Source organism: Oryctolagus cuniculus, chromosome 17 (genome assembly GCF_051225735.1).
Source record: "Oryctolagus cuniculus isolate XC-2025 breed Fujian yellow rabbit chromosome 17, ASM5122573v1, whole genome shotgun sequence".
Classification (NCBI taxonomy): Eukaryota; Metazoa; Chordata; class Mammalia; order Lagomorpha; family Leporidae; genus Oryctolagus; species Oryctolagus cuniculus.
In genome coordinates, this window is record NC_142883.1 from 8,752,695 (window position 1) to 8,772,838 (window position 20,144).

The following is a 20,144-nucleotide window of genomic DNA, read 5'->3' on the forward strand; positions in this document are numbered from 1 at the left end:
AAGATCTCTCTCCTTCTCTTTCTTTTCCTTCTCTATTTCTCTTTCTTTATTTCTCTCTATCTCTATCTTTCCCTCTCTCTGTAACTCTGATTTTCAAATAAATAAATCTTAATGAAGAATACAGATGCAGAAGCCAGTTAGGAAGCTTATTAGAATAACTCATCCAGGAGATGACCTGGTATTGCAATTTTTGGCAGTGTGATGGTAAGAAGTATTTGGATTTACAAAGTATTTCTTTTTTTTTTTTTTTTAAAGCCTACAGCACCCGGTATTCCCAGGCGGTCTCTCATCCAAGTACTAACTAGGCCCGACCCTGCTTAGCTTCCGAGATCAGACGAGATCGGGCCCGTTCAGGGTTGTATGGCCATAGACTGTATTTACAAAATATTTCGGAGGCAGAGCTGACATAACTTACTAATGCAGTTGATGTTTAGAATGAAGGGGGAGCAGAACCAAAGGAAAGTCTTAGATTCTCTTTCTAATCAACAAAGTGGTGGATGAAGATCTATACTTTTTTGGGGTCACTTTGTGTTGAGATGGCAATTCAGTATTCCAGTGGACTCAAATAGGCAGTCAGATGTATCATCATGGAGTTCAGGGGACACTTGAGACTCTTTAGGGTACAGATAGTATTTATAACCATGCTGCTGAGCATCACAGGAAAGCAATAAGAGAGCTGAAGGCTGAATATCGAGTTTCAGAGCATTCTTGTATTTTTGAGGTCCAATGAGGGAGAACAAATAAAAAGAAGAAGAAGAAAAAGGGAGGTGAGATAAAAAAAATGGAGGGAGAAGATTAAACCAGATGGGTATTGGTGGTGAACAAATATCCAAAAGAACAAGGAGTTTCAACAAGTATGGATGATCTGCTCTGTGAACTAATTCTAAAAGATGATTTAACATGGACAACAGAACTTGAGCGCCAGCTTTCAAAAGATTAAGTAGTTAACAACTTTAATATGAGGAGTTTCTATGGAGTGAGGAGGACAAAAGTCCATGTGGAATGAGTGCAGGATGGTCACTGAGGAAGTGGGAACCCAAACTACAGACAGATCCTTGGAGGATTGGTGTTAGCAAAGGGACTGGAGAAGTGGAACAGTAATGGATGGTGGATGTGGAGTCTAGAGAATTCCATTTAAAGTTTGATAATTATTAGGCACATTTGAATAATAATGGGAATGAATCATAAGAATGAGAAGTACATAAAACAGGAAAGAAAAGAGGAACTTCTAAGCAGTGAAGTTCTACAAAGCCATGGGAGAGTGGACCCAGAGTACACAAATGGCATTAAATAAGAACAAGAAAAATTCAGATTTTAAAGAGAAAGAAGTCTCAACCCATGATGTAAGTGCAGGACATTTTGTAGTTGCAGTTTCTCAGGTGTGGTTGTAGTAAGATAAGGCAGTTCTTGGAGGAGTGGATCTGTTTTATTCATGATGTATGAAGTCAGTCTTCATCGAGACTAGGGAAGGAAGATGTTAAAGATTTCCAAAGAGAGGTGGTGGAGAAAAGGCATCTGTGAGAGACAAATGATTAGATTAAACACTAACATTGTCTGGGGATGTTGGGGATTATCTGGGATTTGAGATCATGAATTTGTCATGTTACTTCAAGTAGTAATCAGACTCTTAGATGCAGTCATCTGAGATAAGCACTTAACTGGGTTATCTAGAATTAGATATTGCCAATTATTTGACTGTGGGATAGTAGGGCTTAAAGATTTAAGGGTATGTGTAACAGAATGAGTATAGTACTACACCACGGTGTATAAATGGATGAAGAAGGAAAATGACATAAATACAAAGGGATTTTAATGCATCACGAAACCATAATTCTTTCAATGTTTTAAGGCGTTGTTGGATTAGTGCAGTCTAGGAGTAAGAAAACTCCAGTAAGCAAAAGGTCAGTGGTTTATAGATTGTTGATATTTTAGAATTGATACAGTTATTAGTGATTACATATTCTTGAATGTAACCATCTAAGTCAATGACTATGGAAATAAGATGAATGAAGATACAATCTAAATAAATGAAACTGTTAGGCTATTGGATGATCCATCTTAGGAAGGTCAAAGATGTCAAGGGAGATAATAAAAACAGGAGTGAAAGAGTAACAGTAATTAAGGTATGAAAGATCCACTTTTCAGACTATCCCACAGAGTCATTATCCCCACACCCAAAAGACAGGTTACTCCACAGGCATGCCTCTGTAACCCCACTCTAGAAGGGAGGATCAGAAAGTGCCACAAAGGGGGAAATTAGCAGGCGCTGTGGCTCACTAGGCTAATCCTCCGCCTTGTGGTGCCAGCACACCGGGTTCTAGTCCCAGTCAGGGTGCCGGATTCTGTCCCGGTTGCCCCTCTTCCAGGCCAGCTCTCTGCTGTGGCCAGGGAGTGCAGTGGAGGATGGCCCAAGTACTTGGGCCCTGCACCCCATGGGAGACCAGGGTAAGCACCTGGCTTCTGCCATCGGATCAGCGCGGTGCGCCGGCCACAGCGCGCCGGCTGTGGCAGCCATTGGAGGGTGAACCAACGGCAAAGGAAGACCTTTCTCTCTGTCTCTCTCTCTCACTGTCCACTCTACCTGTCAAAAAAAAAAAAAAAAAAAAAAAAAAAAAACGAAGGGGGAAAATAAGGACTGCGACTCAGGGGGTTCCCCACTTCTAAATCACCCAAAGTGTGGAGACCCGGAGGCTCAGGGGCTGGGGAGAGTCCTCACTTTTCCAGGTTGCAGGGTTACACTGAAAGTAAAGTCAATGAGATCATAAACCATTTCAATAAAAGTATGGTATACAATTTATAATTTTATAGATAAAATAGTTTAAATGCTTTTGATTTAAATTCTGTTTTGCTTTTCTCTGTCTAGATGAACTAAATACATTAGAGATAACTTTTATTTCTTGCTAAGTAACATCTAAATTTTTTTTTCAGATAGAGGAAAATATCTGTATATTTAATAAATGGTTCAAAACTTTTCTCTGAATATTTCCTTCTATTTTAAATATTTTATTCTAATTCACATCTCTGCACAAAGTAAATAACAATAGAATCAGTCTTACTAAATACATATTTACATTATACTGCGATTTCTTTAAATGATATTGAAAAGCAGATCTAAGATCCTGAAATGTTGATGAGTCTCATGATAAGGTGTACAGGATAGCTGTGTTGGAGACATTGATTTAACATGAAAACAGGGATGAAGGGAGGGATTGAGGGAGTGAGAGAGAGAGAGGGAGAGAGAGATACAAGGACAAAGAGAACCCAGAACGCAGTACCATTAGAAAAAAATGAGTCTAAAATATTATTGAAAGAAATCTCTATGCTATTCCAAAAATCCCTTGGCTAATGTGAAAAATGTGAATACAGCCAAGTAACTGGTTGGAAAATGCTCTCTGGGGCCATAGGTTTTCAAATTATTTATTACATTTTTTTTCTGAGCTGGTACCTGTGTGGTTTCATTGAAGAGTTTCTTTAGTAGATGGTGATGGAAATAAGAAAAGGAGCCAAGAGTTTCTTAGAAACGTATTTCATAGCATAGTATCAAGCATTTATTTTGGATACTCTTCCAGAGGAGAATGAGATGCTGTGGGGATAATTTTGTTGTTTCCCCATATAATGTTAACGGTTCTAAATTAATTATAAACCAAAAGTTAAATGGAAATGCCTTCATGTTTCTCTTTTTTTCTGCAAAATTCTAGAGGGGCTTGGCTCTGAACAAACCCTACTCCTCAACTATCAAAGGATTCAGTGTGTGGCAGTTCTGTTACTCGAATGTCTATTTTCTTTCTTTTTCTGTCATTTCTCTGTTTGATCGCACCTACAGAAATATTGCAAAAAGAAAATGAACTGGGTTTGAGAAATCTACAAAATAAATTAATCTTCAAACATTGTTTTAGACTTCAGAGAATTGAACCAGTAATTGAGAGGCAAGGAAAGAATCTGCCCGTCTCGATCCTTCTCACAAGAAGAAACTTAAAAAGGCAAAGTGCTCTCTCTAATGCAGTGTTTCCCATCACAGATGGAAAGGAGGAGTGTCTCGTCTTTTGTACCTGCCCATTGCACTTTGTATACACTTGCTTATGTCCCAATGATAGTGATGTTCTTCATCTGGTCCCCATTTGGCATTCTATAGTCAGCTACCTCCTATTAGCAATAATGGGTAGAAAAAAAAGGATACTGAAGTTAACTCTAGAGAGATAGTAACTCTCAAATTGTTTTTATTTTGTTTTGGAGGGTTTTATTTTAGTATGATGGTAAAGACATTATAGGTGGATCTTTTTTCAGTTCTCAGAAAAAATCAATGATTCAAACAATCAAGGTTAATGAGGAAAAGTCATCTTTCTCATTTTGCTTTCATTCTTAGCTCTTCCTCTCTTCTCATTTGCATAAAAAGACTAATATATATCACATCTGAGATTTATTGTTCTCAACCAGCAACCTGAATAAAAGCAGTCTTTTTCAAATTTTGTTGCTTCACATTTTCCCCATGGCCAGCAATACTTATTTTGGCTTTTGAAAATTTTTCTACTCACAAGTCCAACCTTAAGTAAATATGCCGCTTGTTTCCACAAAACACATAATTAGTTGAACCAATAAAATTTTTACCTTACATCTAAAAGCATGATGTCCATGGATAATCTTTAATTTCAATAATTCACTCCTAGATCATTAAGAAGTCTTTCATAATACTTCATCAAGCAGTGGGGTCATGCACCTTACACACAGTAGCTTTCAAAATCAAAGTCACAGACAGCAGTGTTGGCAAAGTTGAGGCAATGTTCAGAAGAATAAGGAAAGAGATGGAGTACTTCCCAGGCGACAAATGGTTAAGAGTGTTCAGTGTCCAGAGCAGGAAGACTGGGGCATAATTATTGATTATACTTGGTAATTGTACTTGATAGTTATGCTTGATAATTGTATGAATGGGTGGAGTGAGAATTATTTTCAGTATTGAACAGTTGTTTAATTTACCCTAAATGTTGGTTTTTAAAAAAATTTTTTAAAAAATTGACTCAAATAGGAAAACTGAACTATTTAGCTCTAGCACTACAGTTTGGCCAGGTGTAGTATGTCTCTAAAGATATTGAAGGATTTGTATCAAATTAAATAGCTTAACTATCTATCAGGCCATATGATGACTTGGGGCATACTCTCAAAACTTGGTATTTGCTAGTGGACAATAGGGCTATGAAGAAACTTGAAGAATGCATTCATATTGAGATTTTCACTGCAGTTACACACTTAATTCTAATAATATTAGTGCCTATTTATTGCATATTTTATTGTACTTTCAGCCTACTTCATTCTTTATCCCCCTGAATCCTTGTAAATTAAGGAAAAATATAAAGGAAAATTGATAGATGTTTAATACATTAGGAAACTGAAGCTCAGAGAGGGAGGCAATGCATGTAGTCAACTGATGGAATTTAAACCAGGTCTATGAACTTTTTTTTTAAAACAGGCAGAGTTAGACACACACACACACACACACAGAGAGAGAGAGAGAGAGAGAGAGAGAGAGATCTTCCTTTTCCGTTGGTTCACCCCCCAAATGGCCTATCCGTAGCCAGGAGCCAGGTGCTTCCTCCTGGTCTCCCATGCAGGTGCAGGGCCCAAGCACTTGAGCCATCCTCCACTCCCTTCCCAGGCCACAGCAGAGAGCTAGACTGGAAGAGGAGCAACCAGGACAGAATCCGGCGCCCCAACTGGTACTAGAACCTGGGGTGCCAGCGCCACAGGCAGAGATTAGCCAAGGGAGCTGTGGCACCAGCCATATGAACTTATTTTTTATAAAAAGATGTATTTATTTTTTTGAAAGTCTGTTACACACACACACACACAGAGAGAGAGAGCAGAGAAAGAGAGAGCAGAGAGAGAGAGAGAGAGAGAGATCTTCCTTCTGCTGGTTCACTCCTCAGATAGCTGCAACAGCCAGAGCTGAGCCAGGCTGAAGCCAGGAGCCAGAAGATTCTTCCAGGAGTCCAAGCACTTGGGCCATCTTCCGCTACTTTTCTCAGGCCATTAGCAGGGAACTGGATTGGAAGTGGAGCAGCCAGGTCTCAAATTGGCACCCATATGGAATGCCAGCATCACAGGTGGCAGCTTAATCAGCTAGGCCACAACTTTGAGCTGCGTCTATCAACTTCTAAAGAGGGAACATTCTGTCCCAGGATATAGCCTACACATAACACTAATCCTCTTACTTATTTGGTTAAGGAAGAATTGAACCCTCCTATAACCATGCTGATTCAGAATGCTTTTTGGAGATTTGATCCGGGTTTTCTGTGGGAACCAGAATTGCAATTTTGATAATGTCACCACTATTACGATTTTAAGTTGTTTTGTAAATTATGTAGTTTAATTTAAATGTGGAAATAATAGCATTTCACAATGTAGATTAGGTACATGCTATTTGTCAACAGAGTAGGGTTTATTCTTTTCCATAGGAGGACTGAATGTTCTTTGAGTAACAGAATCCCTAATGTCAAACATGGTGATATTCATGGACTATACCCTTTCTTATACTTGCAATTCTCCAATTTTTTCTCCAAGACATATTCCCTGCTTTTTCTCCACATTTTCCTCCTGCAAAAACAGTATTATCTAGGAAGTGATTCTTTACCCAGTGCCATGTGAGTCCCTTAGCATCCTGCTGCAATGAGAACAAACACAGATCAAACTGTTTAACAAATTGGAAAGTTGAGACCCATGAGTGTGCCTGCCCAGCTCCAAAGGATGCCATTTCCAGAGGTAATGTGAGACCCTATCACAAAGAAACTAGAGGGAAACACAGATTCATTTCTAAATAATGATGCTTTCTGAGTATTATAGATAAATTGTCCACATTGCTTTAAAACAAATCCACACTAGCAGGTTGAAAAGAAGAGAACTTTATGGTGTAGGTAAAATATTTCTAGAGGAAAATTTTATAGTACTCATCAAAAGTCTTATCAAATATTTCCATGATCCTGAAATCCACATACTGGATTATATGTATTTCAGATGAGGACAACAGAAATGCATATAGCAAGATCACAAAACTACAACTCATGCTAATCAAAAATCTGAAACATCAAAAAAATAGCATGATAACTAATTTAAATAAATAATATTCCTATCAAAATTTGTATTACAGAAAAATATTTTATATATGGGAAAATGTTTACAATATAGAAATAATTTGAAAGACCTTTTTTAAAACAAATAATAAAGTATGATCTATTTTTTAAGGAATAGAAAGTACATACAGTTCACAATAAGAGATACATATGCGTGTTTCCAACTACTGCTAACATTCGTCTTTGAAAATATTATTTTAGGCAATTTTCTTTCCAATCATATTTAAATCATGTAATTATTTTTTAATCAGAAAAAATTGATAACTATGTTGTGAGTGGTTCTAGAATTCAGTGGATGTTCTTCTAATAGACACGAGAATCAGATGAGCAGTCAAGAAGCAGGATAGAAAGATGAGAGGCATTTGGTGTCATGATGAAGATGCCACTTGAACCAGCTTCCATGTAGGATGCTGGCATCGCAGGTGGTGGTTTTACCCACTATGCCACCACTTCGGTCCTAGCCTCTGTGATTTTTGACATATAGTTTTGGTTTTTATTTCCTGCTGCTTTCTGAACACTCAAGACTATGTACCTAGAAACTTTCCTATGGGGGCATCTGTTTTTTTTTTTTTTTAAGATTTATTTTATTTATTTGAAAGACAGAGTGACAGAGAGGTAGAGACAGAGAGAGAGGTCCTCCATCTGCTGGTTCACTCCCCAGATGGCTGCAATGGCCAGAGCTGCGCCCATCCAAAGCCAGGAACCAGGAGCTTCTTCCAGGTCTCCCACGTGGGTGCAGGGGCCCAAGGACTTGGGCCATCTCTGCTGCTTTCCCAGGTCACAGCAGAGAGCTGGGTCAGAAGAGGAGCAGCCGGGACCAGAACCGGCGCTCATATGAGATGCCGGCGCTTCAGGCCAGGGCTTTAACCCGCTGCACCACAGCACTGGCCCCGGGCATCTGTTTTGTTTTATTTATTTATTTATTTATTTATTTATTTATTTATTTTGACAGGCAGAGTGGACAGTGAGAGAGAGAGACAGAGAAAAAGGTCTTCCTTTGCCGTTGGTTCACCCTCCAATGGCCGCCACGGTCAGCGCGCTGCGGCTGGCGCACCGCGCTGATCCGAAGGCAGGAGCCAGGTGCTTCTCCTGGTCTCCCATGGGGTGCAGGGCCCAAGCACTTGGGCCATCCTCCACTGCACTCCCTGGCCACAGCAGAGAGCTGGCCTGGAAGAGGGGCAACCGGGACAGAATCCAGTGCCCCAATCGGGACTAGAACCCGGTGTGCCGGTGCCGCAAGGCAGAGGATTAGCCTAGTGAGCCGCGGCGCCGACCATGGGCATCTGTTTTAAAGGCTACATGTGCCATGGTTTAGTTGGGGTTATTCATGAAACTGCTGTCCCAGTGGAGACTGAGTATGCAGCTACCTGAAGAGTAAGCCTTTCCTGTATGGGAAGATCAGTAAAGGTAACACATCTGTGACATGATGTCATCTCAGGACATGTGTTCTTTCACCTGAGCAGTGTGGTGTCCACCCATCGGATATCGTAGAGGCCTTCTCATTACCATCCTATCCCACAGTGGATATTGTAATTCCATATTCTCTATCCTAGTGCTATCAAGCAGAAAAAATACACAATAGCTTCAAATTGTGTACATTCATGAAATTTTATGGGTGGGAAACAGAAAATGAAGTCAGGGAAATGGCTTAATTCTTTTTTTTTCCCTATTCCATATGTTCAGTTTTACTTTTAAGTGCGCTTGTCTTAATTCAGCCAGAAAGCACAGCTTGTTCCACAATGACAAAGGGCCAATAACATCCCAATCAAATACATATTATGCTCATGGAAGTTGGTCTCTCGTGTTTTTAGGGTGATGAAAAGTCCACATATGAACACATCATCAGCCCATAATGCTGCTCAACCAACAAAACTATTGCTGACTGGTAGTTTTCTCTGTATTTACATGGCCCTGTAAGATGCAGAAAGAAAAATAAATAGATAGATAAAAAGGTACCTTCCAAGGCACCACATTTAGCTATTCATAACCGTGCCTCGGGCTTTTCCTGCAATGGGAGGCTTTCAGGAAATATAATCAATAAATAAGCAGAGGGAAAAATGCCTTCCTGTGCCACCACTGCTACTCAGCTTACGCCCTGCAGCAGAAGACTCGATTTCACTTTCATCATTATTTTAGCTGGCAATTGCTTAGACAATTAACCACTTCTTATGAAGAAACTTAATGCATGTGTGATGCCGACTTCTCACAACAGTAGATTCCTTAAAATCACCTTATGTCGGAATGGAACAGAGCATTAGTATTTGGAGGACAGACGGGAGAAGTCAGTAGAATGCACTTCAGTCAGGTGATAAATTAACTGTAGATTCCTGTGCCCCTGGTATTTTTGGCTTCCAACTGTGTTTGGGCCACAAAGAAATTCAAATGAATAATGTTGTTGTCAAAGTTGATTTATCTTCCTTTACAGTAAAGACGTCAGCAATAATTCACCTGCACTGATTGACTTGGCTATGTCAAAGTCCAGGGAGGAAGGAAATGAAGCTGATTCTTCTTCTCTGTGTATGCCATTCTTTCATTTTCCCAAGACGTCAAAGGACTTATTTGAAACCTGGCCCCTCCCTGAAATCACAATGCTTCATGCTGCAGGGAAACCATTTTGGAATATTCTGTTGTTTTTCTGGTTCTAGTGATGGCAGTGATTGAAAACATTAGAAAAGATATTTTCTTAGATTTTGTCTTATGATAATTGACTAAATAGCGTACAACATATGTGGGCTTGTGTTATCCACATAAATGTGTGTAAGAGTGGAAGTAACCACATACTCCTGTCTTGTCTATTCTTATCATTCCTACCGTGTGTAACTGAAAACTTACACTCTGGATAAAAATTTGCTCTTTTTGTCCTGTCCCCTCCATGATTAAATTTGTATCCCTTACTTAAGAGAGTGCAGAGAACTTTCATATAGGCTGTACTATATTCCACTCAATGACTAATTTATTTCCTTTCCTGTTATAATCTGACTTTCAAAATTTTCATTTCAAGTCTGAGAACAAACAAAACCATAGAAACCTAATTTATCTGCAAATGAGATTAAAAGAAAATCATCCACCTTAAAGCATTTGCTTTTGTAATAATGTGGTAAAATAAAATGAAGATACTAAGATTGTAATTAGTTTTTATCTTGTCTTCATCTTGCTTTGAGACATGGCAGTGACTATCTAAGGGCAAGGAGAGCCCACCCATGAGATCTGAAAACATTTCAGTTTTAGAACTCAAAATTTTAATAAATGATGGCAGAAGGTGACCTGATCAGTATTTCTACATATGTTCATGTCGTTTACTTTGTTTGGGTGTTGCTTTTACTCAGCTGATTTTAAACGCAGCTGTTGTGGGCAGAATAAGTACGTAGTTGTATTAAATAGGCAGTGTCATACTTAAAAACTGATAATGATAACTTGCAAAACTAATCGTCTAACTCTTTATTGCTTTTTACTCCTCCCTCTAATATCTTCCCAAGGGTTCTGTTTAAGCATCATGATTACAGATTAGGAAGAGCCAGTTTATAAAGATTTTAACTATGTTTACTTGCCAGAATGTACCTCAATTTACTTATTTGAAAGGTAGTGAGGGAGGGCCGGAGACAGAAAGAGGGAGAGACAGAGAGATCTCCCATTCTACTGGTTTACTTCCCAAGTGCCCACAACAGCCAGGCTGGGCCAAACAGAAGCTAGGAGCTAAGAATCAAGTCAGGTCTCTCACCTGGGTGGTAGAGACCCAAGTACGTGAGCCATCCTCTGCTGCCTCCCAGGGTGTGCATCAGCAGAAAGCTGGAAACAGGAGCAGAGCTGGGACTTTAATCTGGTTCTCTAATATGGAATGTAGCCATCCCAAGTGGTGTATTTACAGCTATGTCGAACACACACGTTTAGAGTACGTCTTAGAGATAGCTAAAGGAAACATCAATATCAAGACTCTGTTTTCCAATATTCTGTTTCTAATTGGTTTTCGGCTTGAGGAACTGGAAAGAGTGCTATTGCAAAGTATATATAAAATACCTCTCTGGTAGAGTATCCACAATACATCATTAAAGCAGACTGCTAGAGTTGATTGAATGTGAAAATAGAAGTGTGCCCAAAAGCCTGCAGTAGCTTCCTTCTGCACTGGTCTCCCCGACTCCAGCCTCTTCCTGTTTCAAGCTGTCCCATATGTTTCTGCCAGAATAAACTTCCTGGTGGAGTGGAGAACCCGACTTGTGCCTAAACTATGTCTGGGCATCTCGTTTAAACTGCTGGACACTTATGACAAGAAATTTACCTCTAAGAGGGCTTAGGGAGCCTTTTGGGAGAAACCCATCTTGAGGAGAAAAAAGAGAATTAACAGCAAAGTTTGATCACGTAATAAAACCCAAGTCATCAGAAGCAAAAATGCCTCTTAGTTCAGCCAGGAGTCTATGGATTCTTCTTCCTGGCATCATGTCTTCACCACAGAAGATGGCTGGGAGTGAAAGCTAGAATAATATTTTACTAAAACTCGTATACTGTAGGGCAAAATAATCATTTCTTTAGGATCTTGCTAACTATAGTTCACATAAAAATATAAAGATTATTTACCCCTATTTCTCTGCAGACCACGGTAGATTTTGGAAGCAATGTTTCAGTGTTTGGGGGAATCACGTGTAGAGAGTCTAGAAGGCTCTACAGGACAGTTTTCCTCTAAAGCCATGCTGTCAGAGCTAAGGGGACCCTAGGGCCACATAAAGCTGTGTAGGCCTTCAGAGAGGCACAGTCTCTGAGGAATCCTTACTGCCTGTCTCACACTCTACGGAAATACTGAGGTAGACTCAGCAAAGGAACGCTGGGTGCCTCCTGGGAGTGAGCAGTCCTCCGGGGGCAGCAACTGCGGGCTGAACAGATGGATGTGTGAGCATGTGTGAGACATGCCTCGATGCTGGAGCTAAGGCTTCCTGCTTACTTGCCCCGAGAAACATGCGAGGAATCTTCCCTGGAACTTGGAAATGAAATGAGTGAGTGGTGAGAAACAGACGGGGGAATTTGCATTTTTTGAAATTACAAAATATTTAAACCCCATAGAAACGTGCACCTACCACCCAGATAAAAGACTTGTCGAATTTGCCACATTTGCTTTGGATTTCAATTTCCCTCATTTTCTATTTTTATTGAAATAAAACATTATCAAAGTATCTTTTTCCTTCCTCTTCCTCATGGATAAGGTCCACTAGGAAGTTGACATGTGAATCTATAAAGAATATCTTTTTCTTTTTAAACTTTTAATAATAATACACTATATATGCCTTTTTTAAAGTATATGTAAATTATTTTTAAAGATTTATTTATTTATTTGAAAGGCAGAGTCACAGAGAGAGTGAGAGATGGGGAGAGATCTTCCATCTGCTGGTTGACTCCCCAGATGACTGCAATGACCAGGCCCGATTCCATCTGGGTGTACCACATGGGTGGCAGGGTCACAAGTACTTGGGTCATCTTCTACTGCCTTCCTAGGCTCAATAGCCAGGACCTGGATTAGAAGTGGAAGAGCCAGGACTCAAACCAGCACTCATAAGCAATGCTGGCATATAAGCAGGCAAGGGTCACAGGCAGCAGCTTAAGCCATTGCACTACAAAGCCAGCCCCAGAAAGCCCATTTTCTGTTATAGAACTCTGAGGTCCATGTGTACATGCGTACATCATATCATCCCTTGCTCCAATGCTTCAGTGTGATTATGAGCAATTCATATGGCAATATGATTTTGTTCTAGATAAAGCTGCTTGAAGTTGGAGCCAAACCTTTTTAAAGGGGGAATTCCTGGATTGAGAGAGGTACAGACACGGGCACTCATCCCTTGTCTCTGCTCCAGATTACAGGAATCTCTGGTAAGAGCCAAAGCCTGTTACGCCATTAGAAAGAAAATCACTCGGCTCCCCCAGTCTTTTGCGTCCAATTTATGTCCAATTTGCAGACTTTCAACATCGCAACCTCACAGTTCATAAAATCAAACTCAGCCTGGGCTAAGTCTCCAGGTAATGGATTTAGGATCACGGGAGGTGTTACCTGCAGTTCATGATGGGTAACTTTCTTGTTAACTAAAGTCCCTTTAGCTAAATGAGTTCCAGGTTTAAGTCTCCCCTCTCTCTTTTTTTTGGCAGGGATTTTTGGGATGGGGGTGGGGTAGGCATAGAATTTTATTAGGCTGCGCGTGGAGAGCTTTTCATTGCGAAGGCAACAGGAAAAAAATTGGGATAAGCCAGTCTTTGTATAAACGGAAGGTGGTGAAAGGAAGGCTGTGTATGGGGGCTAGGGGATCAGCCCTCCGGCTCCACTTGGCTACGTAAGGACTCCGGGAGACGGCCTGGTGCTCAGAGCGGAGCCTGGTTATTTCCGCAGGTAACTGTGGCTCTGCAGGGAAGGCTCAGGGAGAGAGAAACCGCAGATGGAGGGGGGCCAGAGGGACTTGGTGGGGATACTTGCACCTCTTGTCCACTCTCTGAGTCCTTGTTCTTAGCCACGAGTTCACTTTCCTCCATTTGACTTGGAGGGGATTCTAATCACTAGGCAATTGTTGAAAGTGGGTCCTTTTAATGTCGTAGGGGTGTGTGTGTCTAAGAATGTATCTGTGCACACACAGCACATATGGACATAGCAGTATGCATCTGCATACACGGATGATGAACGGGTCTGCTCCAGAAGCCTAAAAGGAAATATCCCTTCCAAGATCGGCGTTTCTTCAGCTGTCAGTCTCTGTAGATAGCTTAATTTGATGTCTGTGTTTTTAAACCAGTCATTTACGAGTCACTCTGTGTCGAAGGCTAACACAATTCTACTTAATTTCAGCCTTCTCTTATCTCTTAAAACAAGAGCAGTTGCTTCTATGTTATGCTCCTTTAAAAAAAAAATCTTCTTACAAAACTCATGCATTCACTTCATCTTATCTGCCAATGTGCATCTTTGTAGCTTGTCAATAGCTACCTGTTCTCCTGCCCACCACTTTGGTCTTTCTGCTTTTTCCTGAAGCTATCATTCCATCTTTTTTTTTTTTTTCAAAGATTTATTTATTATTTTATTTGAAAGACAGAGTTACAGTGAGAAGAAGAGGGAGAGACTGGGCGGGGGGAGAGAGAGAGAGAGAGAGAGAGAGAGAAAGAGAGAGAGAGATCCTCCACCCATTGATTTGTTCCCCAGATGGCTTCAATAGTCAGGGCTGGGCCAGGTTTCTGGATTAGAAGTAGAGCAGCTGGGACTCCCATATGGGATACTGGCATTGAAGGTGGCAGCTTAACCTGCTACGTGGCAATGATGGCTCATCATTCCATCTTTTCTAACCTTTCATTTCGTTTTTTTCTAACCTCTCCAAATACCATCATCTTTTGCAAAAAGAGCTCAAGCCAATATTTTTGAGAGAGAAGGAATGAAAGTTTTACTTAATTTAATGGTCAGATAATCTACTTTTACTTAATTCAGTTCCTTCTCACAATTTTCTGTAAGAGTTAAGTGGATAGTTCCATGATTATTATTTTATTGTGAATACTGAAACTGTTCTATTGTTACATATTTTTAAAGATTTATTTTATTATTTATTTGAAAGAGTTACACACAGAGAGAAGGAGAGGCAGAGAGAGAGAGAGAGAGAGTATCTTCCATCGTTGGTTCACTCCCCAATTGGCTGCAACGGCCCTAGCTATGCTGATCCAAAGACAGGAGTCAGGAGCTTCTTCCGGGTCTCCCAAGCCAGTGCAGGGGTCCAAGAACTTGGGCCGTCTTCCACTGCCTTCCCAGGCCATAGCAGAGAGCTGGACTGGAAGTGGAGCATCCGGGACTCATACTGGCTCCCAAATGGGATACCGGCACTGCAGGCGGCAGCTTTACCCTCTATGCCACAGTACCAGCCCCACATTTTTTTTTTTTAAATCAGATTGTCCTATCATAGGGTATTGTAGACCTGTAAGCTAATATTGACATTTTATATATTGTTCAAAACTGACAAATCATTGTTTAACCATTACAAAAATAAGGTAGTATTGTCCTTCATAAAGCAGTAGTTTCTTTTACTTGAAATAGGCGGACTTGTTCTTTATTTTTTTTGTCTCATTTTCAATTCTCTTTATATACAGAAGATCAGTTTAGCATGCATACATTTCAACAGTTTGCTCCCACACAGAAACATTAAGTGAAAAATACTGTTTGAGTACTAGTTATAGCATTAAATCTCAATGTACTGCACACTAAGGACAAAGATCCTACATGAGGAATAAGTGCACAGTGACTCCTGTTGTTGACTTAACAATTTGACACTCTTGTTTATGGCATCAGTAATCACCCTAGGCTCTTGTCATGAGCTGCCAAGGCTGTGGAAGCCCCCTGAGTTCACCGACTCTGATCATATTTAGACAAGGCCATGGTCGAAGTGGAAGTTCTCTCCTCCCTTCAGAGAAAGGTACCTCCTTCTTTGATGACCCGTTCTTTCCACTGGGATCTCACTCGTGGAGATCTTTCATTTAGGTTTTTATTTTTTCTTCCCCCAGAGTTTCTTGGCTTTCCATGCCTGAAATACTCTCATGGGCTTTTCAGCCAGATCCAAATGCCTTTAGGGCTGATTCTGAGGCCAGAGTGCTGTTTAGGACATCTGCCATTCTATGGGTCTGCTGTGTATCTCACTTCCCGTGTTGGATCGTTCTCTCCCTTTTTTATTCTATCAGCTAGTATTTGCAGACACTATTCTTGTTTATGTGATCCCTTTGGTTCTTAGTCCTATCATTATGATCAATTGTGAACAGAAATTGATCACTGGGACTAGTGAGATGGCATTGGTACATGCCACCTTGATGGGATTGAATTGGAATCCCCTGGTATGTTTCTAACTCTACCGTTTGAGGTAAGTCAGCTTGAGCATGTCCCGAATTGCACATCTCTTCCCTCTCTTATTCCCACTCTTACATTTAACAGCGATCACTTTTCAGTTAAGTTTCAGCAATTAAGAAGAATTGTGTATTGATTACAGTATTCAACCAAAAGTATTAAGTAGAACAAACAAAAAAATACTAAGAGGGATAACTTATTAAGTTGCTCATCAACAGTCAGGGTGAGGGCTGATCAAGTCACCGTTTCTCATAGTGTTCATTTCACTTTAACAGGTTTCCTTTTTGGTGCTCAGTTTGTTGTCACCTATCAGGGAGAACAAGTGGTATTTGTCCCTTTGGGATTGGCTTATTTCACTCAGCATAATGTTTTCCAAATTCCTAACAGGGATCACTTTTCAGTTAAAATTTAAACACCTAAGAATAAAGAGTTTATTTGAAATGGGGAGAGAGAAACCTCCAATCCTCTGGCCCAATCCTGAAATGCCATGATAGCCAGGGCTGGGCTGAGTCACAAACTGGGAACCAGGAATTTGATGCAGGTCTCCTGCGTGGGCAGCAGGGACCCAATTACTTGAGCAGTCTGTGCTTTCTCCCTGAGCCCTGGTTAGAAGTAAGATGTAATCAGAATTGCAAGCCAGGAATCAAACCTAGTCACTCCAGTGTAGAACATAGGCATCAACCAGTAAGCCAAACATCCACTCCTATTTTTTAAATATTTATTTATTTAACTTGAAAATCAGAGTTACAGAGAGAGAGGTCTTCCTTCTGCTAGTTTACTCCCCCGAGGGTCACAATAGCCAGTGCTGGTCCAGGCACAAGTCAGGAGCCAACAGCTTCATCGGCGTCTCCCACATGTACAGCAGGGGCCCAAGCACGTGGGCATCTTCTGCTACTTTTCCCAGGCCATTATCAGGCAGCTGGATCAGAAGTGGAGCAGCTGGGTCTCGAACTGCTGCCCATAATGGATGCCTCAGTTGTGGATGTTGGCGTTACTTGCTGGGCCACAACGCTGGGTTTTCATGTTCTTCTTGTCTCATGTCTCTTGACAAAGTTTAATGCAAGAAAAAGCAAAACTTACACACAATTTTGAGAAACTACTTCAAGGAAATACCTTAGAATGCTTTGCATATGTGTGACAAAGATTTTAAAATCACTGTCTAATTAATCCATGCAAATTTAGTCATTTGGGGAAATCATTCAATAAAACAACCATAATGTTGATGACTTATTGGAATCTTCTCTTACTGATATCATTTCCCTCTTTTTTGTTTTTTGATAGGCAGAGTGGAAGTGAGAGAGAGAGACAGAGAGAAAGGTCTTCCTTCCATTGGTTCACCCACCAATGGCTGCTGCAGCTGGTGCACTGCGCTGATCTGAAGCCAGGAGCCAGGTGCTTCTCCTGGTCTCTCAGGTGGGTGCAGAGCCCTAGGACTTGGGCCATCCTCCACTGCCTTCCCGGGCCACAGCAGAGAGCTGGCCTGGAAGAGGAGCAACCAGGACAGAATCCGGCACCCCGACCGGGACTAGAACCCAGTGTGCTGGTGCCGCAGGCGGGGGATTAGCCAAGTGAGCCACGGCGCCGGCCCCATTTGCCTCTTTCATCTGATTTGCAAAGTCTATACACTTGGATGCTGGTCTTTGCTCTCCTTCAGCTTACCAGAGGTATAGTGTTGAACGTAAGAATGGTGTACAGGTTCTGGTGAATAATCAAGTTTCACTGAAAGGTGCTACCACCGTGGAGGGCCTCAGTTTCAATGTCTCAATCTGTGCATTTGAAGGATAATGAGCCAAGGGACTTAATGGAAAATTTAAATCACTCCTTAGTCATGTGCCCTTTGAAAAGTAAACTGCTCACTCAGAACTTGGACTCTAGACCTGTGCTTTGGTTTGTGTGAGGAATCTGGAGGAGAACTGGGAGCCAAATGTGGTGTCCTGAGTGGGGAGGGTGGTTAACCTGAATCCCAAACACCTTTCTCTGGCATACGCTCCTGGACTGCGCAGGGTTTGCCTTTACAAACCATGTGTCAGAGAATGTCCACAGAATGAGGCTGCGACAATTATACAGTGGCAGTAGGAGCCTATTTTTAAAAAAGATGCGGAATTTCTAGGTGTTCATGGTTTGGCAGGAAGAAAAAAAAAACCTTAGCAAAATATTTTAGATTTGTAAATGCAGAGGACACTCTGCCCTAAGGACACTTTTATTTCTGTGAACAACTTAAAATATGAACTTAAAAATATTGTTTTTAATTCATCAAATCTCTCTTTGCTCAAAAAGACCTTATAAGAGTAACTATTATAAAGGAAGAAGCAGGATTATCAGTAGGTGGAATTATTATGATTGTCTTAAATATGAAGCAAGAAAGCCAACGTGAAATAACTGGAAGCAGCATTTAAAAGTCAGCAGGTAGCTGTTAAAACTATATGGACAGATCAATTGCTTTGGGTTAAATTGGAGATGAGTTATCTGCTAGTTAGATAATGCAGTTAAACTTTGAATTTTACTTCTTTATTTGTAAGATGGAGATAATAATAGTTCCCACATCAAACAGTTGTTTGAAGTAAGAAGTAATAAATACAGCATATTTAAAACATGTATCACACTACAGCAACTAATAAACATAAGCTACATCCAAAATTGTCAATAAAGTATTAAAAAAAACAGAAAAAGTTGGAGAAATAAAAGGTAAGACTAGTAAAAAGAAAAATACCAAGCTTTACTATGGAGCATGAGGTTTATTTCCATTAATGAAATGATGCACTATGATTCTGGGTTAAGAGAGTTAATATTATAATGATGGAAACATAGATACATCCATTGATTGAGTGCTTAGTGTCTATTAGGTGTCAGCCATGGTAAAATTTTTTAACATGAGTTTGTGTGTGTGTGTATGTGTACATGTGTGGATATATTTCATTTATTATTCATATTAACTTGCCAAAGAATAAAATATTTTGCCCATTTTACTATATTGGGACATAAGGAAAGAAAGCACGTGAGTTGACACAGGTATAATTTGAGGAATGTAAAATTGGCTATAAGTCTATAATTTATTTCTAATTTGAAAAATTAACAAGATTTTGAAATTATCTAAGTGGTCCAAAGTTAAATAGAAATGATACATCCATTAAAGCAGTCAAGAATTGTTGGAAAACAAAGAATAACTTGGGTAAAATTGTCCTATCATATATTAAATACATTATAAATCTATAGAATAGTGTACTAATGGTATAGAATATCATGATATAGAATGACTAGAGAATAAGTGATGGTTTTCTTGGATGTGAATGCTTGCATCTACTTAGTATATTATTTGTAGGAAATCTTAATCACAGGAAACTTGGAAAACTAGAGCAAGGAACAGGAAAATCTAGTCTGAGGATGCATTTGTTTTCCAGCTAATAACTCAATAAGCATTTGGCATTTGGTTCCACTGAGGACATTCTGAGGGGTCATGCAGAGTACACCTTCATTGAGGGGCAGAAGAGCCTTATTTATCCCATCGCTTATTCCACATTAGTGGAGGGCTGCCCTTGGTCAAGGGTATAAATTTGTATGTGCTTCTGAGTTAGTGCGTGTGCCATAGTAGTTCAGTGTTCCAAGCAACTACCTGTGCCATTGTGGCAGGAGAAGGATTGGGGCTGGGAGGGAGAGATTTCTCTTTACTGCCAAATTAGCCAGCAGCAGTCTTAGCTCAGTCGCTGATTACTGCAGCAATGACTGGAGTAGGAGTGGAGTTCAAGAACTTCATGGAAATGGAATTGAAAGAAAAGCTTATTTTGCTGTAAGCAATTTTGAAACCCATGCAAGATGAGGGGTCTTCAGAAATCCCATGCAAAATGTGCATTACAAAAACTGCATGATTTCAAAAACATTTTATACTAAAACAGACTTATCTTTTAATCTATTTTTGCACAAGTACCTTCCTATAAAATGAATTGAAAAGATGTGCTGTGACAGGAAAACTATTCATTATAAGAGTGAGTTTCTACAAAAATGGCACTTCAACATAATAAGGAAATAGTGTTATATTTGATTATAGATTTAGGAAATTTGGTTAAAATAGGAATTAGCTTAAGTCACATAAAATTAATTTCCAGGTGAAATAATTTAAATGGTAAAAAGTAAAAAAGACAAAATGATTAGAAGAAAACACAGATGAGAAGTCTTTTTGTTATTGTTTTTTTTTTTTTAAT

General features: G+C 40.0%; 1 pseudogene; it reads right to left on the minus strand.

Annotated features, from left to right (window-relative positions):
- Positions 1-253: 253 nt before the first annotated feature.
- LOC127484509 (5S ribosomal RNA) lies at positions 254-372 on the minus strand (annotated as a pseudogene).
- Positions 373-20,144: the final 19,772 nt, after the last annotated feature.